The sequence below is a fragment of the Balaenoptera borealis genome, assembly GCF_965194805.1.
Source record: "Balaenoptera borealis genome assembly, chromosome: 9".
Taxonomy (NCBI): Eukaryota; Metazoa; Chordata; class Mammalia; order Artiodactyla; family Balaenopteridae; genus Balaenoptera; species Balaenoptera borealis.
Genome location: NC_138873.1, coordinates 2083864 through 2099103, shown reverse-complemented (window position 1 = coordinate 2099103; position 15240 = coordinate 2083864). Strand labels below are relative to the sequence as shown.

The 15240-nt window shown below is 42.1% G+C and overlaps 1 long non-coding RNA gene across 1 annotated transcript in view; it reads right to left on the bottom strand.

Moving 5' to 3' along the window:
* Positions 1-15011, bottom strand: part of LOC309634751 — a 55548-nt gene extending 40537 nt beyond the window's left edge. Inside the window, exon 1 of the long non-coding RNA XR_014248404.1 lies at positions 776-15011. This is a non-coding gene — a long non-coding RNA (uncharacterized lncRNA). The remainder of the gene's footprint in view (positions 1-775) is intronic.
* Between the last annotated feature and the right edge of the window lie 229 nt (positions 15012-15240).

The following is a 15240-nucleotide window of genomic DNA, read 5'->3' as shown; positions in this document are numbered from 1 at the left end:
CCCTCACCTCTGTGACCTTCTAGATGCCTCCTTAGCACCTGCTGGTTAGAAAACAACTACCCGACCAGGTATTCAAGAATTTCTAGAATCTGACTTGACCTCGGAGACCATCCTTACTTCCCCGCCCTCACCACTGTGCTGCCTCCAGCGAGGCCAGCCCCCCACTCCCGCGCGGCTCCCCGCCTTTGCTCCCCTACTTCCGACTCTGCAGATTTTGCACCCTCGAGGCCAACCAAGCCTTACTTCAGAACAGCGAGGCATTATGAAACATGGCCCAACATCCAAATTAACACTTGGTCCTTTCTTTACTATTGGCTCTCAGAGAGCATGAAAGGAATCCCAATTCACAGCCGCAGCCCTTCTGAGAAATTCCCTGCCTTGGCCGGTCGCCTTTCATCCTGAAGCCTCCAGCTCTCCTCCTCCCTAAACTCAGTCTCTGGTCCTCCCTGAGACCCCGCTTACCGCCCAGGCAGGCTCCCCTTCCTCCTTCCCTGCCCCCCCATCCCGAGCCTTCCCAGTCTGGAGAGGCTGGAAACACTTGCCCCAGACCCCGGGAGAACCTTCCCCCCATCCCCTGGGGGTCCCCTCCCTCCACGGGGAGAGGGGGGCTTCCTGGGAATTGTCCATCTATCCCCAAATGAGAAATCCGCACGGATAATGTCTAATAAGTAGAATTCTCCACCTCCTGATAAATGTATTGCCTGTAACGCTCCATGTGGACACTGAATCCCACACTGTCTTCAGGTCACGTAACTGGTTCTTGATTATGTCTCACCTTCCCAAGCAGACGATGAGCCCCTGAAACGAGTGGAGGGCCTTGTTTCCCTGGCTGCCCCTTCCCGGCCTCACCCAGCGTGTTGTGGAGACTCCGTGACCCTCATCAGACGGCACAAAGGAAAGCTGTCTGCACCGCGAGACACACGCCTCCCCGTCCCCTTACGCCTCTTCATGAAATCTCAGGGTAAATCACACTGCGGCAGGCACGAATTCCTATCGGATCACAAGGATTCCAGCACGCGTTAGCAGTGACCAGAATATGCTTTGTGATTCCTTCCACCCTGGGGTTCTCAGACTGTCATTAAACACATACAACACAGTGCAGTCGGCCGGGCACTCTGACATCTGCCGAGGATCCCACGCAGGGTGTGAGCTCCAGGAAGCACCGCCGTGCAGAGAGCCGCGTGTGCCCACACAGTCCGAGCCCAGGGCTTGCACGCGGCGCCGTGAACATCTGGTGTCGGAATGCAGCTTCTCCCTGGATGAGTAGCTTTTAAATACCGAGCTATGTTAGGTGTCTCGTGGGAGACAGGGATGCCGTAAATTCGAATTTTTCCAAGGTTACGACTGTGTTACATATCACAGGCCCTCAACACATATTTATTGACTAAGTTATGTTGCAGGAATATTTATAACTGTTAAATGTCTCAAACCAGTCATTTTCCCATGCTTACTATTTTAAAATATAATCTTTCCAACATTCTTTTAAGGGAGGCTGACATTGTGTAATTAAATACAACGTGACATCGTGTAATGCTGATGTTTTCTGGGAAGAATTGTTAAAATGCTATAAAAGGAAAACATTCTGATCTGGAATGAGACAGCGGCAGATCCTTAAACAATGCCCATCCTGTGTCCCAAAGGCAAGCCAACGCATTTACTCTGAGTTTCTTGAGGTCAACAAGCAAGGTTGTCAAAATGATTTTGTAAAAAGTAAATCTGCCCAGGAGGCAGCAGAGTCCCACTCAATGTACATCAAGAAAAGATGTGCTGGCCTCATTCATTTCCTGCGATCACTTGTTGCCTTGGGAGTAACGTGGAGAAATGACAAAGAAGAGAGTGGGTGTTCTGAAAATGTGCTCTCTTCCCCGTGTGCAAACAGTGAATAAGTCCGTGAAAGTACTAACCCTTCAGGTACTTGATATCAAATTCCCCCGCAGCTGAAAGAAGGCATTTACAAGAAGAGTTGAGAAGGAGCGGGAATGGATTCTCTCCAGCTGTTTTGGGACAGAAGAGTCACAGATCCGTAGGACGGAACTGGCCCACCCACTTTGCCTCTGCTTGCCTTCATTGTTGTTTTCAGTGTGCTAAAACATTTCTCGAGTATTTCAATGTTGGATGAATCTGATCAAAAATCTTCACAAGAGCAGGGCTCCCGCCTTCTACCTGGCTCTCTGAGTGAGTGGCATGGCAATCCCCAAGTCTGCTATTTGTTTAAGGGGTTGTTTGAAAGTCTTTAGCTCAGCTTTGCCTCTGTGGCTTGGAAACCCACTGTAGTTTCTCTTGATTGATGTTTACCTGTTGACGTACAGACTGGTTAGACAAGTCCCAGATTCTACTCATTCAAACGTTGCGCTTCAGATGTAAAATGAGGCTTCTGTTCAGCTGTGTCTGTGTCAATAGGAGCTTAGAGCAAGACTAGTGGGAGAATTTTCAAGAAAGATTTGTACACTCTTAAGAAAACTTTGAAAAATTAAAATGTTGCCTGCACACAGTGGGCGGTGGGTGGACAGTGCTATGATGTTTCAAAATATTTTTAACGACAGGTCTACTTCTTTGCATAAATTGCCAAAAGCACTTACTCGTGAGTGAGAAGGAACCGGAGGAAATGGAGACGTGGAGGCCCTCATGGGCTCGTGGGGCTCAGCGTCCATTACTCTCTCCAGGAGGGGCACGAAGAAGCCCTGTCTGGCCTCATTCGGGCTTGAAACCTAGAGCTGTTTGCAGCCTCTTCCAAGGTGGGGTAAGGCTGGGGAGAGTTCTGCAGCCCTTAGGAGGCCTTTTCAGCTCTCCGCTTTTTCTAAGCACAAAGATTCAATGCAGGATGTTGTGTGTCTCTCATCCTGGTTTCACAAATAGTTCACAAGTGGGAAGGTTTTGTATTTCATCAAGTTCAGATTTTATTTTATAGTTTAATTTTCCATTTTTTCTCTGCTTCTGGCACCATCCTCACCCCATAGCGCTGTGCATCTCTCCAAACCCAGCAGGGCTCTGGGAGAAAGTGAAGGGTTCAGTTGCCAACAGTGATGGGCAGACCTGTGTGAGATGGCTCTTCTCATCAGCCCCACCAAGAACAGGTTAAAAAGAAAAAACTGTATCGCATCCCACACCGTTATCCTTACTTATCTGTGTAGATATTTAACCTCATTTTTCTTATTGTAGGCACAGGGCTCTTCACAGCCACAGTGATCAACATCATTATTCAGATGATTGATAATCAATTTTGAGCTGAATAGATGCAAGGACAAAGCCCCAGGGCGGACCACAGTTCTTCTCAGTTGGCGTTGAAACTCCATCAGGCCAGCTATGAATTCACCTAAGTATATTATTTCTGACCTTCTTTTTCTTCCCCTGATCCTTAATGGAGATCAATGCCTGACCGAAGTTAATGCAGGCGGCTTCCCCCACCTAGTAAGACATTATACTCAGGATGAGGCGCAACTTTGGCGTCTTCTTTTAAGTGAGCCAATGCTTGTTACTTTCTTTCCTAGGCAGTCCCCGAACATCTAGACTAAAACCGTCTACCAAAAGACAGTGAGTTCCCTTATCTGTAGTCTCCAAGATGACCCTCATCCCCGTTATGAAAGCTGAGCCATCTGTCTATCACTTTTCTCCTGGTATCTCTCATTCTTCAAGATTCCACAAAGATTCCCTCCAAGAACTTCACAATCTCATTTCCAAGATCTTTTAGATCATCTGAGTCAGACAGCTTATCCTCTGTTACAGAAAGCAGGTATTGTATTATTTTCTGACTATTTGGGATTTCATTTCCCACAGGTAGGGCTGTGTTCATAAAAATATGAACACCATTTTTATATGAAGGAAGTGGAAAATAAAGAAATAACTGATTCATTCTGGTTTCTTCTCCATCTGTTAACATTATACCATCTGCTCCTTGCTTCTTGCACCAAACAAAATGAAGCAAACTAAATCTCAGATGATTCTGGACTAAAGCTCTGTGACCCTAACATCAGATAAAAGGAATGCAGCTGAGGGTTTTATGGATTCCAAAAGAAAAAATATGCTGGGGACCTGGCTTGGGCACAAGGACGGCTTTCTCTTGCTCTCCCCCCAGGCCTGTGCCAGCCAGCAGGTGCTCACAAGAAGGAATGGAATGCCCTCGACAACCACACAGGCAGAAACCCTGCCAGTCCTGCACATCTTCCCCACATGAAGCAGAAGCTGCAAGCTACCACGTGGCAGGAAACCCTGCAAGGCCCCAGGTCCCAGGTCTGCTGCATCTGAACGAGAGGTGAAAGTGAAAGCCACTGCACTGCACAGTCACTAAAAACTCTCCAAAAGGGTAACTGGTCGACTGACAGGTGAAATAAATGGAATGATAAAAAATACTCCAAGAAAGGCAAAAAAAGAGGAAAAAGAAACAAAGGACAAACAGGGCAAGTAAAAAGCATTAGGAAGAGGGTAGATATAAACCCTCCACATTCATAATCATGCAAAACATAAATGGCCTAAATGTTCTGATTAAAAGGCAGAGACTATCAGATGAGATTCAAAAGAGCAAGGCCACCAACATGCTGCCTATCAGAAACCCACACTGGAAAGCAGCTTGTCAGTGTCTCATACCATTAGACAGCTCTTCCTGCAACCCAGTATTCCATGCCTTGGCACCTACCCATGGAAAATGAGAACATATGTGCACACAGTGCTGTATGTTCTGAATAAAGCAGCTTTAGTCATAACAGGCAAAAACTGGAAATGACTGAAATGTCCATCAGCTGTTGAGTGGAAAAACAAATTGAAGCCTCCTTTTCAACATAGTACTGGAAGTCTTTGCTAATGCAATTAGATAAGAAAAGGAAATAAAAGGTATATAGATTGGAAAGGAAGAAATAAAACTGTCTTTGTTTGCAGATGGAATGGTCATCTATGTAGAAAATCCAAAAGAATCATCAAACTCTTGGAACTAATAAGCAACTATAGTAAGATTGCAGGATACAAGCATAAAATATAAGTCAATCACTTTTCTATGTACCAGAAATAAGCAAGTTGAATTTGAAATTAAAAACACAATATCATTTACATTAGCACCCAAAAAATGAAGTATTTAGCTATAAATCTAACAAAATATGAACAAAATCTGTACGAGGAAAACTACAAAACTGATGAAAAAAATCAAAGAAGAACTACTTAAATGGAGAGATATATTCCATGATCATGGAAAGGAAGACTCAATGTGTTCAAGATGTCAGTTCTTCCTAACTTGATCTCTAGATTTAATGCAATCCCAATCAAAATCCTAGGAAGCTATCAATATTTGTTGATATCCACAAATTGATTCTAAAATTTATATGGAAAGGCAAAAGATCCAGAATAGTCAACAAAATACTGAAGGAGAAAAACAAAGTTGGAGAACTGACACTACTCGATTTCAAGACTTCTTATAAAACTACAGTAATCAAGACAGGGTGATAATGCTAAAAGAATAGAAAAATATATTAATAGAACAGAAGAGACCCTGAAATAGACCCACATACATATATGTCAAGCTGATCTTTGACATAGGAGCAAAGGCAAAACAATGGGGCAAACATAGTTTTTTCAACAAATGGTGCTGGAACAGCTGGACATCCACATGCAAAAAAATGAATCTCACCACAAACCTTATACCTTTTACAAAAATTATCTCGAAATGAATCATAGACCTAAAGCAAAACACAAAACTATAAAACTCCCTGAAGATAATATAAGGGAAAACTATGTTATCTTCTAGGATATGGCAATGACTTTGGGGTATGACAATGATTTTTTAGACACAACACCAAAGGCATGATCTATGAGCTAAATACTTGACAAGCTGCACTTCATTAAAATTTTTAAAGTTTAAATGATTTTGCTCTGTGAAAGGCAATGAGAAGAGAATGAAAAGACAAGCCACAAACTGGGAGAAAATATTTGCAAAAGGCACATCTGGTAAGGACTGATATTCAAAATATACAAAGAACTCTTAAAACTAAAAATAAGAAAAACAACCCGATTAGAAAATGGGCCAAATATCTTAACAAATACCTCACTGAAGAAGATATACAGATGGCAAATAAACATATGAACAGATGTTCCACATCATATGTCATCAGAGAAATGCAAATTAAAACAACAGTGAGATACCACTACACACCTGTCAGAATGACCAAACTCCGGAACACTGACGACACCAAACGCTGGTGAGGATGTGAAGCAACAGGAACTCTCAATCACCGTGGTAGGAAGGCAAAATTGTGCAGCCACTTTGGAAGACAATTTGGTTGTTTCTTATGAAACTAAACATACTCTTATCATATGATCTAGCAATCATACTTCTTGGTATTTATCCCCAAAAGTTGAAAACTTATGTCCACACAAAAACTTGCACATGGATATTTGTAGTAGCTTTAGTCACCATTGCCAAAACTCAGAGGCAATCAAGATATCCTTTGGTAGGTGAATGGATAAATAAACTGATATATCCAGACAATGGAATATTATTCAGCACTAAAAAGAAATAAGCTATCAAGCCATGAAAAGACATGGAGGAACCTTAAATACATATTACTAAGTGAAAGAAGCCAACCTGAAAAGGCTACGTTCCAACTACATGACATTCTGGAAAAGGCAAAACTATGGAGATCAGTGGTTGCCTGGGGTTAGGTGGGAAGGATGATTGGCAGAGCACAGAGGGTTTTATCGCAGTGAAAATATTCTGTATAATATAATGATGGATAAATATCATTATATATTTGTCCAAACACATAGAATGTACAACACTAAGAGTGGACCCTAATGTAAGCTATGGGCTTTGGGTGATGATGGCATGTCAGTGTAGGCTCATTAAATATAGTAAATGTACCCTTTAGTGGGGATGTTGACAATGTGGAGGCCATGCCTGTGTGGGGCAGGGGGTATATGGGAAATCACTGTAATTTCCTCTCAGTTTTGCTGTGAGCCTAAAATTGCTCCAAGAGAAATCTTTAAAAAACTTTTGGAGTGATCTATCTTTTGCTATCTTGCTGATGTTCAGCAGACATTTTGTATTGACTGACGCTGTGATGGTCATTTGATGACCTCTCAGATTAGTACACTGTGCACGTTTCTTACTTTACCTTCCCAAGTAAAATCATTTTTCTGCAGAAAAAGTTAACAACTGAACTTTGGTCCATGGCTCCTACCATCAAAAGGGAAAGGGCCCAAGCTATGTGAGGTAGACTCCCCTTAGAATGAAAGCTGGGAACAAGAAGCAGTCTTTAACCACTTGGACTGGGTTTCTAGAAATGCTATTACTGAATATATTCACTTGCCATTGGCGTCAGTGTGAAGTCAAGTGGCATCCTGAATTTTCAAGATGAAAGTCCTTCTTCTCTGGCTGGTCAACCTGGAAGCATGGCTGCTGGAAGAGACCCGTACCTGGGTATCTGGTGCCACAGAGGCAACTGTCAATCACCTCAGATGATCTCATATAACACGCCAGGTGCCTTCACTCTCACCTGGAATACTTCCTTTTGCTTTCTCCCATCCTTCCTCCAAATGCCTGTCTACAGAAAAACTCCACTGATTCAAGGAGATAAACAAATAGAAGGACTTTTAAGGAATCAAGAAGAAGCATCTGTTTTATACACACCAGCTAGTTTAAAATCAAACCTCATGGTCAGGCTCCTGGGGAGAGAGAGACGATTTTTAAATGTCATCAGAGTTTCCGGTCTCATGGATAAGCAGATGTCTTATAAATTCCCTGAAGAAAGGTCAAGCCTGCCACTTTTAGATAAAAAGGAAGGTGCTGCCAAAACACGCTATGTGGTTTGGAAAGAGAATTTCTGGGGTAAGGAGGTCTGTCAGGAGCAAAGAGTATTCCTTATTTCCCTCTTCAAACCAACAGACTTTGGTATAACTAATCCCTCCTAACCAGAAATACATAATTCTCTTCATATAGTGTCCATCAACTCTGCATCTGGTTGAGCTCATTTCCCAATATTGTTTCTAGGATGAAAGAAAAAAGTCTCCAGACAGACCAGAGAAGAATTAGGTCCAATTTTAATCTTTACTTTCCCTGGACTGAAAAATCCATGATTCCAAAATCAACCCAATATTGCAGCCAGGTGCTTATCCTTAATTCTAACTAATTTCCTACCCACACCAAGGAAAAATAAATATATTTTAAAAAGGGAAGTAAGACTTCTAAGTTGACTCTGGCTATGTCAGCTGCTCCTCTGGGTCTTTAATGCATCCCAGGACTCAGATGACAGAGACTTTCAATCCTTTTAATCCATAGAGAGTTTTCCTCACAATGATTTGTTGACAAGGCAATGTCTCTGTACTGCTTAAAGCCAGGGAGAGGGTGTACAATGAAGATCACACACACATGCAGAATCACATCTCACACTGAGGCACTGTCATGGAACGCCCCTCACTTGGCAGCACTTGGGGGTAGGGGGGTGACAGCACCTACCATATCTGAAGCTGAACCTTGAGTTTGGGTAGTAAAATGATGCCATGCTATGCAGAGGTGAGTGCCCCAGAGCAAAGTCCAGTCTGCACGTCTCATGAGAGTCTCTTTTTCAGTAAAAAGTAGTCTTGGAACGTGGGATGGTGGAAAGAGCAATTTATTAGCTACCTGGCTGTGGGCAAATCAGTGAATCTCTCTGAGCTCTGCTTTCTCATCTATAGAATGTCAGTCATCCATCCATCTCATGGGGCTTTGTGAGGGTTCCATGAGATACGGCATAACTTACATCTGTTACGGAGTAGGTTTCCAATTTTAGTTGAACGTGGATCAAACCCCAATCACATTCATACTTTCAAATGAGTCTGTCTTAGTGTAGTAGATTTAAGCAACGTTTTTGTGGTTCCACAGACCGGGCTACCAGTCCAGCTCTGATGCTTATTATATGAGCATTCTTGGGAAAACAAAATTGTGTGCCTCATTTTTTCCTTTTATAAAATGAGAATATCAATAGCTACCTTATCAGGTCAGGAAGATTAGTATGATAAAGGATGTAAGCTTCAACATGGTACATACCAAAGAGTAAAAGCTGAACGTATACTAATTTGCTATGATTATAGGATAACCAAATTATATCTCTATATATCTCTATATAATTATAATTACAGGATGCGCCCCAAAAGGAGCATGACAGGCCTTCATCTCTTCATCTCAGGAAGATGAGAGTATTTAGGTCATCTGGCCACTGGGCTATTCGGTCCTCCAGGAAAGGTAATTTATCCAGTAACCCTTAAAGACACAGAAAAATAACTGAAAAATCTGAGTAGTAACTTTCATTTCCAAAATATTGTGGATAAAATAAGCTGAACCTACTACATATTTATATCAAGAAATTCTGAATAAAATGTATCAATCATTCTTTTAAGTATACAGCAAGCAAAGTCTACACAGGTCAGGAATACAGGAGACTGAAAACCAGTGAAGGTGGTCCAGCTGTGGCAGCCCTGGGGGAGGCTATTCAGGGTCTTTTGTGGTTCTATATAAATTTTGGGATTATTTTTTCCACTTCTGTAAAACATGTCATTGGAGTCTGGATAGGAATTGCATTGAATCTGTAGATAATTTGGGAAGTATGGACATTTTAACAATATTAATTCTTCCAATCTATGAATATGGGATTTTCCATTTATTCATTCTTTAATTTTTTAAAAATAGGATTTTAAAAGAGTTCAGCAAGGTTTTTGGATACAAAATCAATATACCCCCAAAAAATCCAATTATAGGATATCCAATTCCAGAAAAAATGGGGTGAGAGGGAGCAGATTTACTGTCCTGCCTGAAACAATCAAAACAAAAATAAAAACAAACAAAATATTTAGAAAACAGTGAACAGTTTTCAAAACTGGCCATAAAGCAGTGAAGCAGTGACCCTGAGAGTTGAGGAACAAATGATGTGAGCCCTATACTTGCCCCAGCTTACTGTGTGAGAGTTCCCAGGCCACGGTGTAGGAAGGGGACCCAGGGAGACCGTGGAGGATTCCTTGAGTGGAAGGGTTGGAGGTGAGAGTACTGTAGAAAAAGGCAGCTGGGATTCAAGGAGAGAGTATCAGAGAGAGAGAAGAACCAACAAACAACCCCAGATATGTGAAGGGTCCCCCTGGAGTATTCAGCAGAGTAATGAGCGGCACATCCATCTAAGGACACTATGTGAGACCAGGGAAAGAATCTTGGGGAAGCATTAGAGGGAAGAGTGGCTGGTGTCTGCACAGAGCCTAGAGGGGTGCCAGACCAGAAAGGGGCATTGGGTAGAAAACACAGAAAGGTTTTGTGATTTTGAAAAAGGATTTTCAAAATCCTTTCAGGTTTTGTTTTTAAAAACAAAACCATGAAAACACAGTTCTGTTTTTAAAAACAAAACCTGAAAGCATCATACTGTTTCCAAGTAACAAAACTATGTCTCAAAACAAAATTCAAGAATATTTATAGGAATATAAAAATATCCAGCATCCAGCAAGGTAAAATGCATGGTGTCTGGCATCCAACCAAAGATAACCAGGCAGGTAAAGAAGCAGGACAATGCAACCATAATGAAGTGAAAATCAGTCAATATAAACAGACCCAGAACTGACACAGCTGTTGGCATTAGCAGACAAGGGCATTAAAACAGTAACTAAAACTGTACTCCACATGCACAAAAAACTAAGTGGAGACGTGGAAGACATAATAAAAATGACCTACATCAAACTTCTAGAGATGAAAACTGTAATGTGAGTTGAAAAATCCACTGGATGGGATTAGTAGAAGATTTGACATTGCAGAAGAAAAGTGAAATGGAAGCTATTAGCAATAGAAACTGTCCAAAATGAAACAGAGAAAGGAAAAATAATTCTAAAAATGAAGAATGTCAGTGAGCAATGGGACAACTTCAAACAACCTAAGATTTGTGTAGCTAGAACGCACGAAGGAGGGGAGAGAGAGAAGCTACAGAAGAGATGTCTGAGGCTACAACGGCTGAAGAGATATATGCACCCCAGGTTCACTGCAGCATTATCCACACTGGCCCAGATATGGAAACAACCAAGTGTCCACTGATGGTGGAGTGGATAAAGAAAATGTAGTATATACAAAAAATGGCATATCAGTCAGCCATAAAAAAGAAGGAAATCCTGCCTTTGTGACAACATGGACGGACCTTGAAGACATTATGCTCCGTGAAATAAGTCAGACGGGGAAAGACAAATACTGTACGATCTGACTTCTATGTGAAATCTGAAAAAAACAAACTCACAGAAACAGGGAACAGATTTGTGGTTGCCAGAGGTGTGGGGTAGAGGGTGGGTGAAATGGGTAAAGGTAGACAAAGGTAGGAACTTCCAGTAATAAAATAAACAATTTCCGGGGATGTAATGTACAGTGTGTTGACTATGGTTAATAATATTGTATTGCATATTTGAAAGTCGCTAAGAGAAGTAAATCTTAAATTTCTCATCACAAACTTTGTAACTGTGTGGTGATGGATGTTAATTAGACTTATTGTGGTAATCCTTTTGCAACACATACAAACAACAAATCATTATGTGGTACACCTGGACAATTACAATGTTGTATGTCAATTATATCTCAACAAAAGTGGGGAAAAAGAAAATCTTATGAATGGAATACAGATGACATCATATCAAAATATGTGAGATGTCACTAAAGCAGGAAGCAGGGGGCAATATATTGCACTAAACACTTATATTTTAAAAAAGAAAGATCTCAAATCAGTGATTGGCTTTCACTTTAATAAACTAAGAAATGAAGAACAAATTAAAGTAAACAGAAGATGGGAAAAATTAACAATCAGAACTGTAGGGGAAGAGAAAGTTTTCCTCAACCCTCTTATGATCTCTGGTTGGGTCTGAAAATTGAACTGACAAAGACAGATTAACAGGAGAAAAGCACGCACATTTTATTGAATGTGAGTGAAGGCCCTGAGAAATGACGAGAGCAGGAAGTCTGCGCCTTCCAGACAAAGAAACAATGAACTCGTGAAGAAGTGACAAGCCAGAGTGCTTTGGGCTTGGAGCAGTAAACTGTGAAGAAGTACTGGGAAGGTAAGGGTGAGTTTGATGCGGTTTGTATACAGCCTTCTTGGCCTTAAACTCCTCAGCTCCGGTGGGAAAGAGGTTCCCCCCACTCCTGGTACAGGGAGGGCACCTCTCACAGGGGAAATTTATCTCCTGCTTTTAGGGAAGAAGGGTGAGGAGGGGGAAGGTCAGAGTGACCTTCCTGCTTCTGCCATATTAAGATACTCAATATGTCAGGGTGCCTTATTTGGGGTGGCATGTCCTGTACCCCATCAGAGCAGAACTCAATGAAACAGAAAACAGGAAAATAATAATCACTGAAACTAAAACCTGGTTCTTTGAGCTGATCAATAAAATCGGTAAACTTTTAGCCAGATTGGATCAGAGAAAAAAGGAGAGAAGGCACAACACAACGACATCACAGTTGAGATGACATCCTACACAGGCCACAGGTAATGAAAGGATGCGGGAGTATGTCAACATGTGTGCCAATAAATTCTGGAATTTATGTGAAATGGACAATTCCTTGAAAGACACAAACTACCAAAGCTCACTCAAGAAATGTAGGCATCTTAAATACCTCTCTCTCTCTCTCTCTCTCTCTATATATATATATAATATGTATATATATTAATAAAAGTGAATCTGTAGTTGAAAACCTTCCCACAAAGGAAAGTGCAGTGTCTTCACTGGTCAGTCCTACCAATATTTAAGAAAGAAATAACACCAGTCATACACAAACTCTTCAAGAATGTTGAAGAAGAAGGAACTCTTGCCAACACATTCTGTGAAGCCATCATCACCCTGATACCAAAACCAGACAAAAATTTGATAAGGAATGACAAAACTTTAGACAGCCTTTGTGATAGTGAGATTGGAAATATGTAAACTTCTTCAGGAGGGAAAAATGGACATCTCTAAGGTGATACATCTACAGTTGAAGACTGTACGGGCAGTGTTACAATGAATGAACCAAAACTGCATAAAGCTAAAAAAAAAATTGAGCTAATATTGAGCTAAATAATATTGAGTTAAAAAAAGTAAATTTCTATAAAATTAGAATTTATACAAAAACTATACATACAGTAGGATGACACAAAGTTTTTAAAACACACAAAATAATTACAGATTGTTTATGCAAACATACATATGTAATAAAGGTATAAAATGCACCGGTGAATGAGAAATACCAAATTCAGAATAATGGTTGCCTTTGGGGAAGCAGGAGAGGAATGGTCTTAGGGAAATATCACATAGCGTGCTTTGGCGGAATATGTGCTGTTTTATTTATGTTTGTAAAGCTGTGAAGCAAATATGGCTAAATGATAAAAACTGACAAAAATTGGTAAATTTAATTGGTAAAAATTGGTGCTTTTACAGCTGTTCTTTATATTATTTCCTACACTTTTCTGTTAGGCTTGAAATAAATACCCCATGATAAAGCCATCATGGTTTGGAAAGTAGGTTAGCAGATGTGTTCTGCAGACTCGCTCCTGGCCTCACAGGTGTGACACCAAGAGGCCGCCGCCACGCACCCAGGAAGCCCCTTTATGTGGCTTGCACCACGGGGCAAAGGTTCTCGCACACCATGCCGGGGTCTATTTACTGAGATGCTCCTGGGTCCAGGTTGACTTTGATTCCCTGATGGGCATCTGCTCTTAAGACCGCTCCCTTCATGACCTTTGCACTGTGCCAGGCTTTCAAAACACTTCCCAGATCACGCCTTTAACTGTGACCCTCGTAAAGGAAAAAGACACAGAGCCACACAACCAAAGTAAACTCATCTGACGCTCTGAGAATTTCTGTTGGAAAAATAGACAGGTTTAGACTCACCAAGGCTGATCTTTAGATGGTTTCAGAAAGAAAGTCTCCCTTGGTGAGAGATGGGCTCGGGTGAGGTGGTGCCCGGGGAGATGGAAGATGTAGCTGATATTTCTGGTGGGATAACCAACCTTCGCATCTTCCGCCCCTAATCATTATCGTAATACTTCTCCTACTTAATCTGGAAGCTGCTTATTTTTGTTTCAGCACGTCTCCTGGCAAAGCTGCACTGAAACACAAGCAGAAGCTTTTGTTAATAAATCTCACATTTCTCTCCATCAATACATGTAAATTACCTCTCCCTCAGGGGCAAAGAGAGGGACTTAGATAAATCTCCCAGAAAAAAAACAGGATGCTGAGATGATTTCCTCTGCTCCCAACAAGATAAAAAATAACAAACATCACACCTTTTCCTTTTTTGCCCAGTAGAAAACAGAGATTCCAGATTGACCTAGTTTCAGCTGCTCCTGAGTCCTTTTACATTCATGTCAAATTGCTTCAGCCTTTGCTCCCAACAGCCAGGATTAAAAATTTAAAACTTCCAACTTCCTTCTTTGTTACCATACTATTATTTTTTAATAAACAGTGTGACTGGGGGCATGCAGCAGAGGCTCGGGACTCCTGGGAGAGGGGGCCAGACCTGCCCTTCTGAGTCACACCCAACATCCGGCCTGGGGCCTGGGGTGTCTTTGGAAGGAGTGTGGTTTTCTGAAGGGAAGGCTCACCCAGGTGTTATTGGTAACAACTACAGAGATATTAGACACGATTTCATATAAGCCCTTCTTACAACTGCTCAAACTTCCTGTCTATAACACTTGGGGGTTCTTTTGAAAAAAACAATCTTAATTTAAATTATAATGTTTATTTTTAAAGTATGTCCGTGCAGAACATGGGGAAGAATACAGAAATCACTTGCAGTAACGGGAACGCTAAGAGACAGTCACCAAAGATACGTATTTTTTTCTTAAAGCCTCTCCCGGCGGTTTCTTCTCCCTTCAGCTTGGTGGGGTCCTCCAGGGCCCTTCGAAGACACTGTTTTTCGTGCTTCCAGTCGCGTGAGAGGGGCACTTCCCGCCCTCGTGAAGTCGGATGTGCCTGCACGTGCCGTCTCTGCATCGTGCTTGGCTTTACACCGAGTCCGCGCTCACGGCCCTCCCTGGAGGGGGGCCCTTGGGCCCAGCAGAGAAAGGGGATCTACAGCTAAGGGAGACCCAAGGTCCGAGCAACTCAGGGCCACCTGCGGTCTTCCAAGCTCAGGGCAGGTGTCCTTACAGGTGAACGGTCCTCAGGGGTCCAGTGTCCACCCAACCTGGGCAGGAAGGGGACGGAATTGCTCGCCCAGCCTGAGATCAGCCCTGGTGTCCACAGTCGGCAGGATTCTGCTTGCTCCCTGTAGGTCCCTCCGGCCATGGCCTTGGGGTC